The sequence below is a fragment of the Ambystoma mexicanum genome, chromosome 1p (assembly GCF_040938575.1).
Source record: "Ambystoma mexicanum isolate Mex_15411 chromosome 1p, UKY_AmexF1_1, whole genome shotgun sequence".
NCBI lineage: Eukaryota > Metazoa > Chordata > Amphibia > Caudata > Ambystomatidae > Ambystoma > Ambystoma mexicanum.
The window spans coordinates 705,038,223-705,051,626 of NC_090921.1; the positions used below are offsets into that span (position 1 = coordinate 705,038,223).

The window sequence follows — 13,404 nt, forward strand, 5'->3', positions numbered from 1 at the left end:
ATAAAAAAAAGGCCAGAAAGAAACGCAATAGGAGGAAGGGCAGGGAAAAGCGGAAAGGAATTTTGAGGTGCAGCGGCTGCAGCGAAAAAATAGGGCTGAAGTTAAAAGTACATTGTTAATTGTTGACAATAAGGGGCGGGTGGGAAAGGTGTTGGTTTCACAGCATCATGGAGCATGTCTAATACCAGGGCAAGAGGTAAAAACTTATGGAAGGCAAACCTACCTTAAATAAAACGGCCTTTTATCATGCAGGAGTGTGGCTGGTAAGATACTGGGATGTGCAAGCAAACCCCTACCCAAAACCTTTCCCTCCCCTTACAGATAAAAGGAGCAAGGGCTTCTTCTGAAAGCCCAACTGCAAGGCAATAGAAAAGAGGACAAACCTGAAGGACTTAACATCACATGAAAAGACTTGAGCTGTAGTGCTCCTTGGTGAAAGAAAAAGTAAAGTGTGAGAGTAGGTTAGTTGCACACAGAGCCCCTGGTCTTGTGGCAGAATGAATTTTGCTGCAGTCAAGGGGGTCAGCGCTGAGCAGGCCCCTAACCCCAGACTTGTGCACCCCATGATATCATGTGCCCGTGCTGTTCTTGAGGCCGCCCTGCCTGGGCTCTGTTTTCGCCTCTAGGCCCTCCAACCTTAAGAAGCTCCAGCTGCTCCTGGGGTTGGGGGGCTGGCTGCCAGCTGCCTGCCACCGGTCCCGTTCAAGCACCGATTGGGCCTTGCTTCACGGCATTGCCGTGTCCAGCTGGGAGGCACCCTGCCTGAGATGCTCTTGTTAAGCGGGGCGTCCTGTCCGCTCAGGAGGGCCATGGGGCCCATGTGCGGCCGACAGGCCAGTGGGCAGACTGCAACAGGCCTGCTTGAGCTATCCTCCTATCCGACTGGGCCTGCTGGCTGGCAGCCAGGCCCGAATTTATACAAATCCCGGGCCGAGCAGGGCCTGATGGGAGAAAGGAACTGTGCTACAATGTGCTCTTCTGCTGGGATCTGCCTGACGGAGGTTCCCCATACACGTGGAACAGGCAGCTCTGCAGATGCTCAGACCTTCCGGGGGGCTCGGTCAGGGCCTGCCTTCTCACCCTCGCTTAGCTGTGCTTCCAGAACAGGCCTAACCACTGCCCTCTTGTTTGCAACTCATACTTACCTGGCAGGGGAGAATCTGTGATCACAAAGGCAGATCTCCCAGGGTGAGGCTCACCCATTGCACATCGGATTTGCTGACCACTTCTATGTCCCCAAATGCAGGATACTCGACTGCATTATTTCTGGTAGCGGGGGACTGCGTTTGTGCTCTATTGTTGAAAGAGAAAAAGGTAAAGTGTGCACTAGGCCTGCTAGGTTGGTTGCACACAGAGCCCCTGGTCTTGTGGCAGAGATTCTCAGTGACAGTGCTGTCTTACATTGTGGACACATTGATCATTAAAATGTGTTGTGTTGTAAAATGTTCTTGTCTGCTGTTGGTGACATGGAATTTTCATGTTCCCCTTTAGAACTGATTGTAAACTTATGGCTTTTTGGTCACCTTTTCTGCTGTATAATTCACCATTTCAGCCCCATATTTGAAAAAAAGAAAATGGGGGGGAACCCCCACAAACCCTCCCTAGATCCGTATAGCTCTCTCGCTAGGCTCGGTCGCCCCCACTATTTCAGAAAAATATTAACACATACACACTGAAAGAAATCACATGCAACTAACCTTTAATCACTGCCCCTGGCACCAAAAGCTATCTTTGGGACTGCATGACTATTACTGCTGTGATGCTACTGTGTCAAAGGTCACAGAATATTGCTTTTTAATATACTGCTTTGGGTGAGGTTGTTGACTTTTGGCTCGCCGGCCCACTGGGTGACAAAAAGTGAATGCTTCGGCCCCACATTCAAAAAGGTTGGACAAGCCTGCTCTAGAGCATGTTAGTAGTAAAGCATGATACCTTTCCTCATCAAACTAGCCTTGACAGGTTTCCACACCCCTTTAGGGTGGGATATCCAATCCCTATGACATCATATCCGGGGCGTGGCCCCCTCGGGTTTCCCCCGGAAGTTCTACCTGGGCAAAACCCCGCCTGGAAGTGATGTAGGTGTGTTTAACAGGCACTTGTTCCTTAGCGGGGGTGTCCCACCAGATGTGACATCATGGGGGCTAGCAGAAAGGCCCCCCCAAGGGTTGGAGTCCCTAAGGTCCCCAAGGGGGCTTCCCCCGGATGCCCCCACAAACAACCGGAAGTGTGGAGCTGATGTCTGAGCGGTGGCCATCTTTAGGGGGTGTGGCGTGTAGGGTGTATATATACGGCAGGGTTTTTGGCTGTAGGTACAAGCCAATCCTGAGGACCGGGGTGAAACTCTGATTAAACAGCATCAGCGCGAACGGGCAGGTGCGGTAAGGTATACTGTCATGACCGCAGCCTCCAAGGAGTCAGGTTTAGTCCAACTGCCTCGGAAGCTGGGTCACAACTTCATTTCCAGGCACCCATCGGCTCCCATAGGGGCCTTATGGACCTTGTCCTGGCGCCAGTGGCGCTAGGCTCATAAGGGGACCCAGTCCCGGCACAGGACGTGCCGGGCTCATGATGTAAGGAATGGTGCTTGGGTGGACCTACCTGCTGCAGACCATGCTGCTCACGCACCTGCAGGATGAAATCCTCATCCACCCATGGCTGGAACTACTTTACCTTCTGGGTGTGGCCAGCACCACTCCCTGGGACTGGATACTGGAACTATTCTGGAAGCTGGGACTTCTTACCTGGGCAAGGCTGCTGTGGAAGGAGACACCTAAGCACTCCAGTAAGCTATTTAAACCACGCCCGATCAGAGCAACGTGCTTCGCGTTATTCTGCAATAGCAGCAGGACGCTCACCGTGTCAGCTCCAGAGAATCTTCAACTTCTGCATCTGGGGAAGAGAAATCCGCAATCTTACCTTCCGAAATACCATCTTCGTCTTCAGCAGCATCTGAAAAGGGAAAAGAACACCAGGTTAGCACGAGATAAAACCAGCGCAGCACTTACCCAGTCCATCGGTGCATCTCAAGCCACGGGCTGCAGCTTTCCATTTTTCCGGCACCCTGTGGAAGCAAAGACATTGGTTAGTAAACCTCCGTGAAACTTTCCTTACCTGCGCTGCATTCTTCTCACCTCCGCCGACGCTGCTACTCGCATCTGCAAAACAAAAGGACATCATTAAGAAAGACAAAACTCCATCTATACGCACGTGTTTTGGGCAGCGCTCATCTTTCTCACTCCTCGGTGCATTCCTCGACATCCATTTTTCTACCCAGCTGCTTCTGTGACCTGAAAAAGGAAAAGAGACATTAAGAAGTGCTTTTAACTTCGAATTGACATTTTCTACTTACTTGCCTGCAATACCTTCGCCATTCCATCGCTCTCCGGACCTCCATATTCAAGCAACCGCCGTACGTGCTGCTAACAACGGCCTAGCTCCAAATCTTCATCCTCTGCAACCAAGAGGCTGGACAATTAACCAGTGAAGTAACTGGCTTCGGCGCCCCTGCACAGACGCAGGATGGAGAGCTCCGCTTTCACCTACATAAGGTGAGCACATTTAGCCTACGAACTACTTGGGAGTACCAGGAAGGGGAGCCAGCTTACCCAGTCAGGCTTATATATCCATATTAACCCCTTGCTCTCATAATTGCAGACACCTCACCCTTCAGATCAAGATCTCAGTGAGGAAAGGGCCTTTCCAGGGTGGCATTCGAGGCCTGCGCGTGACCCTAGAAGACTCCGAGAACCCCGAGCCCAGACCTGCGCCTCCGAGGGATTCAGGTGAGCGTTACAGAACGCAAAGCCTACCGCAATTTTCCCACCCAGGCGCAATGGAAACCTCGGACACAGATCAATTGGCTCAATTGCTTGGGGAACTAAGGGCAGAACAACACGCATCTCGCCAAGAAACAAACGCTTTACGAAGGGAGTTGATCATTGCCAAGGAACAGACGGATGATCTGGCCAGACAGTTGCTACAGGCTCAAGCGGGACAGACGCCACTGCCTCCCTATGGAGGGGGCGGCACTCCTACAACCTCAAGTAATCCGGTGCAAATTAATCTGCCAGGGAATGTGCCTTTGGCCCCGCCCGAACGTTTTTCCGGTGATTCAAAGCGATATGCAGTATTCATCAATCGATGCCGCTTGCACTTTCTGTGTAGACCCGCCGCATTCCCAACGGACCAAGCCAAGGTAGCGTTTGTACTTTCCTATCTTAGCGGTAGTGCTGCAGATTGGTCCATTCCTCTCGTGACACAGGATGACCCGCTCCTCTATAACTTTCAAGACTTTCAGACCAGTATGGAAAAGTTGTTCGCAAGACATTCACAGGGGCAGGCCTTGGACAATGAACTCCTGTCACTCAGACAAGGTAATCAGGATCTCTTGGCTTACATAGCGTCCTTTAATAGACTGGTGGTTGAGACCAGGTGGCCTGAAGATAAGAGAATCACGCTCTTCTACAGAGGTCTACGTGGGGAACTTTAAGACGTTTTAGCACAGGTGGTTAATCCGCCGCAAGACTGTTCAGATTATATCGACCTAGTAGTCCAATTAGATCATCGGCTACAGAACAGGAAGACCGATCGATCCAGATTTGAAACCCGGGTACTTTCAAGACCTCAGAGCTCCGCTAAAGGGAATGACTCCGTGGAACCAATGCAAATAGGAGTAGTAAAAGGACCATTAACTCAGAAAGAATGGGAAAGAAGAAGGCAATTACAGCTGTGCCTATACTGTGGGAATTCTGGACATTTCCTTCGTGATTGCTCAGTGAAACCGGTCAAGAAGACCGTAGGAGTTTCTGATAAAAATGCTGAGAAACTGGAATCGGGAAACGACCTCGCCCGACAAGCATAGAGGTCCGCTTGCCGAGCGTTAAAACCAGTTCCTTGACCTCGCATTTGGTAATGCCTATGGTCCTCATAAGTTCCAATAGACCAGATCGCATGCATGCTATCAAAGTATACATTGATAGCGGAGCAATCGGTAATTATGTGGACCAAGACTTGGCTATCAGGATGGATCTTCCCCTACGTCCCAAGATGGTAAAGGACGTAATCACTACAGTGGATGGTACTGAAATAGCTTCCGGACCAGTTTCTCATACCACCATGGAGGTAACATTATGTCAAGACGGACATCGGGAGAAGATCGTGTTTGATGTAATCAAGGCCCCGCAGTTTCAGGTGATTCTGGGAATGCCTTGGTTGGAAAAGCACAATCCTCAGATAGACTGGCGAGCCAAGGTAATTCGGTTTCCAGAATGCGCTTCAACCTGTTATCCTCAGCCCGAAATCAAGCTAGCAGCCATCACTTCCGAGGACCCCCGATTACCTCTGGAATACCAAGAGTTCAGCGACGTCTTTCAGAAAGATCAAGCCAACACCCTGCCTCTGCATCGGTCATACGACTGCCAGATAGACCTAATACCTGGGTCCACCCCTCCGTGCAGTAGAATATATGCCCTCACTGAACCAGAAAACCTCCATCTCAGGCAATACTTGGACCAGTACTTGGCTAACGGATTCATCCGCCCCTCGAAATCCCCGGTTTCCTCAGCTTTGTTCTTCGTCCCGAAAAAGGAAGGTGACCTAAGAACTTGTATCGATTATCGCGCCCTGAATCAGATTACAGTCAAAAACCGATACCCGTTGCCCTTGATTCCTTAATTATTGGACCAGGTAAAAGGCGCCTGCATATACACAAAGTTAGACCTCAGAGGAGCTTACCATTTGGTACGCATTAAGGAGGGCGACGAATGGAAGACAGCCTTTCGCACTAAATATGGATTATTTGAGTATCAAGTAATGCCCTTCGGACTATGTAACGCACCGGCCGCTTTCCAGTTTTTCATGAATGATGTCCTCAGAGAACTTATTGATGTGTGCGTAGTCGTGTATATTGACGACATCCTGGTATACTCAGCCTCAGAAACTGATCATCGTAGACACGTCACAGCGGTTTTACAGAGACTTCGCCAACACCGCTTGTTTGCTAAACTGGAGAAGTGCACCTTTCACGCAAAGGAAGTGGAATTTTTAGGGTTCATCTTGTCACCCAACGGAGTTCACATGGACTCAAGAAAAGTGGATGCTATCACCAAATGGCCTTCCCCAACTTCCGTGAAAGGTGTACAGAGCATGCTGGGCTTCGCTAATTTATACCGAAGGTTCATTCCTGAATTCTCTCGGGTAGTCCAACCTATCACGGCTCTTCTGAAAAAGAATAAAAAATTCGAGTGGACTCCAGAAGCCGAACAAGCCTTCCAAGAATTAAAAGCCAAATGTATCTCTTCTCCAGTCTTAAGGCATCCCCGTCCAGAACTTCCCTACATCGTCGAGACAGACGCTTCCAGTCTTGCAATGGGGCGGTGCTGTCACAAAGAGACCCCGAAACGCACCAGTTACACCATGTAGCCTTTTGGTCTCGCAAATTTTCGGCTCCTGAGATCAACTACACAATTACGGACAAAGAACTCTTGGCAATTAAGTCCGCCTTTAAGGCCTGGCCGCATTATCTTTTGGGAGCCCGGCACACAGTAACTGTAATCACGGATCACCGTAACCTCCAGTACCTGAAGTCAGCTAAAGCTCAATCTTCGAGGCAACTACGCTGGGCTTTGTTCTTCGCAGAATTCGATTTTGTAATCACATATCGACCAGGCGTTAGGAACGGAAAAGCAGACGCCCTTTCCCGGATAGGGGTAGACGAATTTACAGCTAATCCGGAGCCGGTGCCAATAATTCCTGAACAAAAGATACTAGGAGCAATCAACCCACTATCCCTCGAAGAGGTTAAAGCAAGGGTCAATCAACTCATAACTCCCGAAGATTCATCTAATTGGCAATTGAAAGGAAAGGATTTTACAATAGATCAGAACCTATTGTATTTCCAAGGAAGACTATTCTTACCCTGCGTTGACTTACAAAAACAGGTCATCACCTGCTACCATGATTCTCTAATGGAAGGACATCCTGGAGTTGCCAAAACCTCAGAGAAAATTAAAAGGCATTTTTGGTGGCCATCTTGGAGGAAAGATGTTAAAGAGTTTGTGGCTTCTTGTGGTATCTGCGCACAAAACAAGAGTCAGAAGGAAAAACCAGCAGGATTACTACGTCCAATAGACATTCCACCAGGCCCTTGGCACACGCTCTCGATGGATTTTATCACGGATTTACCCCCTTGCTCCGGATACAACACAATTCTAGTGATCGTGGACCTTTTTTCAAAAATGGCTCATTTTATCCCACTGAAGGGTTTACCTACAGCTTCCATTCTAGCCCGAGAATTTCTTGAAAACATTGTCCGGTTGCACGGTTTCCCTTCAGTACTAATCTCTGACCGAGGGAGCCAATTTATTTCCCATTTTTGGCGGAGTTGTTGTCGTTTAGCACAAATTGATGTACGACTTTCCACCAGCCATCACCCTCAAACCGACGGGCAGACTGAGAGAACTAACCAAACTTTAGAACAATATCTGCGCTGCATGTTGCATCAATCCGAGGGTACTTGGAAGGATGTCCTTTGGATTGCTGAATACGCTTACAATAATTCAATCCATTCTGGGACGGGAAAAAACCCTTTTTTCCTGCTGTATGGAAGTCATCCTCAAACCTCAAATCTGGACCCACCTCAAGCTCTCGGAACACCTGCTGTTGACCATCTGCATTCGACGATAACTCAAGCATTTAAAGAAGCCACAGCTCATCTTCAACGAGCTAAAGAATCATACAAAAAAGGAGCAGACCAACATCGAAAAGAGGCTCCTCAATATCAAAAGGAGATCAAGTCTGGCTGTCCACTAAACATTTATCTTTAAAAGGGCCATGCACCTTCAACCCAAGATATTTAGGACCCTACTCGATCACGGCCGTGATTAACCCAGTGGCTGTCAAACTAGAATTACCTACTCGAATGAAGATACATCCTGTTTCGCATGTTTCTCTCCTGAAACCTGTGCAACCCGGAACCCGTTTGACTAAACCTCCTGAGCCAATCCAAGTTGACGGAGAATCCGAATTTGAAATTCGAGACATCTTGGACTCCAAAATTTCCAAATCAAAACTATACTACCTGATTGAATGGAAGGGATATGGACCCCAGGAGAGATCTTGGGAACCCTCAGAATATGTACATGCACCTCGTCTAGTCCGAAAATTTCATCGGGCTTTTCCCAACAAGCCAAAACCTCTGGAAAAGTCAAGCTTGGGAGGGGCCTTGAGGGGGGGTGCTGTCATGACCGCAGCCTCCAAGGAGTCAGGTTTAGCCCAACTGCCTCGAAAGCTGGGTCACAACATCATTTCCAGGCACCCATCGGCTCCCATAGGGGCCTTATGGACCTTGTCTTGGCGCCAGTGGCGCCAGGCTCATAAGGGGACCCAGTCCCGGCACAGGACGTGCCGGGCTCATGATGTAAGGAATGGTGCTTGGGTGGACCTACCTGCTGCAGACCATGCTGCTCACTCACCTGCACGATGAAATCCTCATCCATCCATGGCTGGAACTACTTTACCTTCTGGGTGTGGCCAGCACCACTCCCTGGGACTGGATACTGGAACTATTCTGGAAGCTGGGACTTCTTACCTGGGCGAGGCTGCTGTGGAAGGAGACACCTAAGCACTCCAGTAAGCTATTTAAACCACGCCCGATCAGAGCAACGTGCTTCGCGTTATTCTGCAATAGCAGCAGGACGCTCACCGTGACAGCTCCAGAGAATCTTCAACTTCTGCATCTGGGGAAGAGAAATCCGCAATCTTACCTTCCGAAATACCATCTTCGTCTTCAGCAGCATCTGAAAAGGGAAAAGAACACCAGGTTAGCACGAGATAAAACCAGCGCAGCACTTACCCAGTCCATCGGTGCATCTCAAGCCATGGGCTGCAGCTTTCCATTTTTCCGGCACCCTGTGGAAGCAAAGACATTGGTTAGTAAACCTCCGTGAAACTTTCCTTACCTGCGCTGCATTCTTCTCGCCTCCGCCGACGCTGCTACTCGCATCTGCAAAACAAAAGGACATCATTAAGAAAGACAAAACTCCATCTATACGCACGTGTTTTGGGCAGCGCTCATCTTTCTCACTCCTCGGTGCATTCCTCGACATCCATTTTTCTACCCAGCTGCTTCTGCGACCTGAAAAAGGAAAAGAGACATTAAGAAGTGCTTTTAACTTCGAATTGACATTTTCTACTTACTTGCCTGCAATACCTTCGCCATTCCATCGCTCTCCGGACCTCCATATTCAAGCAACCACCGTCCGTGCTGCTAACAACGGCGGCCTAGCTCCAAATCTTCATCCTCTGCAACCAAGAGGCTGGACAATTAACCAGTGAAGTAACTGGCTTCGGCGCCCCTGCACAGACGCAGGATGGAGAGCTCCGCTTTCACCTACATAAGGTGAGCACATTTAGCCTACGAACTACTTGGGAGTACCAGGAAGGGGAGGCAGCTTACCCAGTCAGGCTTATATATCCATATTAACCCCTTGCTCTCATAATTGCAGACACCTCACCCTTCAGATCAAGATCTCAGTGAGGAAAGGGCCTTTCCAGGGTGGCATTCGAGGCCTGCCCGTGACCCTAGAAGACTCCGAGAACCCCCAGCCCAGACCTGCGCCTCCGAGGGATTCAGGTGAGCGTTACATATACATAAGATTGAAACTTTGGGTGTTGACCAGGGGTGGCTGTGCTAAAGAGGTTATTTAGTATAGTGTGGCAGGGTGTCTACACTTATAATAAGACCGGTAAGAATTAGAAAAAAAAAGAATTCAAACAAAAACATTTCTAAAAATATATTTGTAAATATATAAAAAATGGAAAATGAAATATTAGTTTTTTATCATATTTTATTATGCTTATTAAACATTAATATTCATAATTTTCCAATCGATTATGAAGGGGAGAAAAGCACATTTTTATTTTTAATTTATGAATAATAATATTCATAAGAAATGTTGGGCTGATAGGCTGGAGCCCACCCGGTTTGTGAAGCAAGGCCCAGGGTCTCTGCAAGGGTCAGGTTGAGGGGCCTGGGTCAGCGGTGGAGGTCTCTGTCATTTTCAAGGCACTCAGGCTTCAAAATGGCATGTACAAGTGTTTGCGCAGGCCATGTTCACCCCACACCCCTAACAGCCTTCTATATATAGAGAGCTCAAAAGAAGCTGTTGGGGCCCAGCCACGTGGTAGCTGGAATTCAACAGGAAGAGCCCCAGAGAGGAATTACGTAGCCCTGAGATCAGCCGATGCATCACAGCTGTCTCTCGGGGGCTGAGCCCCCCTCAGCACTTCCCCTCCTCCCCCAAAACCCCCTCCACATGCTGGGGGGTGGAAGTACGTAGCCCGTAGCTCAGCTGATGCAACACACCTGTTCCTGTGGGCTGAATCCCCTCCAGCACTTCCCCTCCTCCCCCAGCTTGTAGAGGGGTTGCTGGGGGAGGAGGGGAAGTGCTTGAGCTTCTGTGATCATTAAGAGACCTTGCTCCTTGGATGAACACCAGTGTTATATGACGCACCCAAAAGAAATAGCCAAAACCGAGAATTACATAATCTTTGATATGGAGTGCATGCAAGAGACCGGCATACACATACCCAACTATATCTATGCCAAGCATCTCACTCGTGACGCCAGCTGGTCATTAGCGGGAATTGACTGTGTCAGCTGCTTCATTACCACATTTCTGACTAAAAAATTCCAGAGGTATAGCTTTTTGGCTCACAACAGTCAGGGCTACAATGGCTTCTTCATAATACAACAACTGATTAAAGAGAGTGTCGACGTCAAGCTGATAACTCAGGATGCAAAGTTGAAGCTCCTCGCTGTGCTAGACCTTAAAATCCGCTTTACCGACAGTTTGAATTTTCTACCCATGAAATTAAGCAAACTGCCTAAGGCTTTTGGTTTCCCGGGGTCCAAAGGGTATTTCCCACATTTCTTTAATACAGTCCAGAATCAGAATTATATGGGAGCCATCCCCCCTACGGAGTGTTATGGGTCAGAATACATGATGCCTGATGACAAGGAGGCGTTTCTTAAATGGTATACGGAGGCCCGAACACAGGTTTTTGATTTTAAGAGAGAGCTAAAAACCTATTGGGCCTCATTAGGACCCTGGCGGTAAGGGGTTTACGCTAGCGTTAGCTGCGCCGACCCCTTACCGCCAATTCCGAGTTCCCAGAGCGCCATGGTCATTTTTCCGCCCGCTTTTTGCGGGCGTAATAATCCATGGCGCTATGGGACCTTGGTGTTAATTACGCCACCGTAATTTACGGTGGCGTAATTAACTCCTTCCCCACTCCCATTATACCCTATGGGGCCGGAATGGGGAAGGGTAAATGGGTCAATGGGGACTTACCGCCCCGCCGACCTCGGAATGGGGCGGTAAGTCCACCATCCGCCATGGCGTAAACGGACTTTACGCCATGGCCGGAAAGTCCGTCGATGGCGGAAAAAATCCGCCAGGGTCGTAATGAGGGCCATTGTCTGTTTGTTTGTTTATTTGATAATGCGCACCAAGCCCTTGGGCAGCTGGGCGCAGCAATACAAGAAGTCTCGAAGCTTAGTTACAGTGCAGGTTGGTACAGAATAGAATACAAAGTACAGTACAGACAATTGCCAATGGGAGAAAAGAACATAGTTAGAAGATCTGAACATAGGCATAGTGTGGATCAGGCTTAACATTGCGTGTGTTAGGAGGGTGCCCACAGCTATAGATAAGAGGTTCAGTATGTAGGTTGCTGTGGCAATGTTAAGTGCAGTGGAAGTCAAGGTCATGTCAGGAGGATGGGGTGGATGTAGGGTGGGATGACGGTTGCTACTAGTTGTTAGTGCAAAGCCATTTGAGAGTATTACTCCTGAACCTACCATACGGTAGTGGGCGTCTGAAGTCAATTGGGAGAGTGTTCCATGATTGCGCAGCTTTGACAGGGAAGCTGTTTCCACCAGCCGTGGTCAGTTTAAATCTTGGGATTTCGAGCATAAATGTATTAGCGGTTCTCGTTGGTCGGGTTGTAGATCTTCTAGTAATTTTTTCCACGATGTAAGGAGGTGCTAGATTGTTTAGGCATTTGGATGTGATAGAGATAGTTTTAAGGAAGATTTTATCCTTTATTTTTAGCTAATGGGCCTCTGTCTGGTATTTAGATATGTGCTCTGTAGGTGGGATGTTCAATGCTGCTCTTAAGGCATTATTTTGCAGTCTTTGAAGTTTGTCAGTGATCGCTTGTTGGCTCCTGAATACAAGGCGTTGCAGTAGTCCAGTCTAGACATGATAAGAGCATTGGCTAGGGTGAGACAGCTTGCCCTGGAGAGGAATGGTCTAGCGGCTCGTATTAATTTACAGGTGTATGCTGTTGTAGAGGAAAGGGAATCGACTTGCCTCTTAAGGGTGGGAGCGGTGTCCAGATAGAATCCTAAAGTCTTAACCTCTGGCATTACCTTAATGATGTTGTTATCAATATTAAAAGATGCGTAGTTAGGGGTGAGCTTTTTTAGGTTGGAGTCAGATCCTAGGAGCAGGATCTCAGTTTTATCGTCGTTCAGGCAGAGGCCATAGGTCGCCATCCATGCCTGAATGAGGATATATATCTTATTCACCAAGGCCAGGTCTGCTTCATAGTTGCCCGAAAGGGGTATGAGGATATGGGTATCATCTGCGTAATTAGTGTAGGTGACGCCCAGTCTATCCAACTTGTCAAACAGTGGCTTGGTGAATATGTTGTACATGGTAGGTGAGACACAGGAGCCCTGTGGGACTCCACATGTTATTTGGATGGGATCGGCGCAGGTGGAGGTAGAGAAAACTCTCATAGTCCGGTTGGCTAGAAAGGATTGGACCTTGAAACTGCATGATCCACCAAGTCAAAGGCTGCTGACAAGTCCAGTAAGAGTAGCAAAGCTGTTTTACAGCTATCCTTTAGCTCCTCAATTTTAGTCTTGAGGTCTAGCAGGGCTGTTTCAGTGCCATGGAGGGGGCGGAAACCAGATTGTCGAGAGCTTAGCAGATGGTTGGCTTCCAAATAATCTTGAATTTGTAGGTAGGCTACTCCGTCAATAATTTTAAGTAGGAAGGGCACGGGGGTGATGGGTCTGTAATTAGTTGGGATAGATGGATCGAGGGTTTGTTTTTTAAGTAGGGGGAGGACCCAGGATTCTTTCAGGTTAGTCGGTACTGTGTTTGATTTAAAGGAAGAGTTTATAAGCTTCGAGATGAATGGGGCTAGGTCCCTAGCCGCGTCCTTTATTATTTGCGCTGGGCAACTGTCACCCTTGCAGTTGGAGGGTTTCAGCGAGAGAATGACCTTTTCAGTATTGATAATTGGGATAGCTTTGAAGCTGAAGGGCGGGGTAGTATTAGGCTTAGAGGGCATTGAAGTGTGTTGATCCGCAAGGGGCAGAGAGTCCTTTTT

The 13,404-nt window shown here is 48.5% G+C and overlaps 1 non-coding gene across 1 annotated transcript; it reads left to right on the forward strand.

Moving 5' to 3' along the window:
* The first annotated feature begins 1,137 nt into the window (after window positions 1-1,137).
* LOC138462571 (U1 spliceosomal RNA) lies at window positions 1,138-1,301 on the forward strand. The gene has a single exon (XR_011265171.1). It is a non-coding gene; the product is annotated as a U1 spliceosomal RNA (small nuclear RNA).
* Window positions 1,302-13,404: the final 12,103 nt, after the last annotated feature.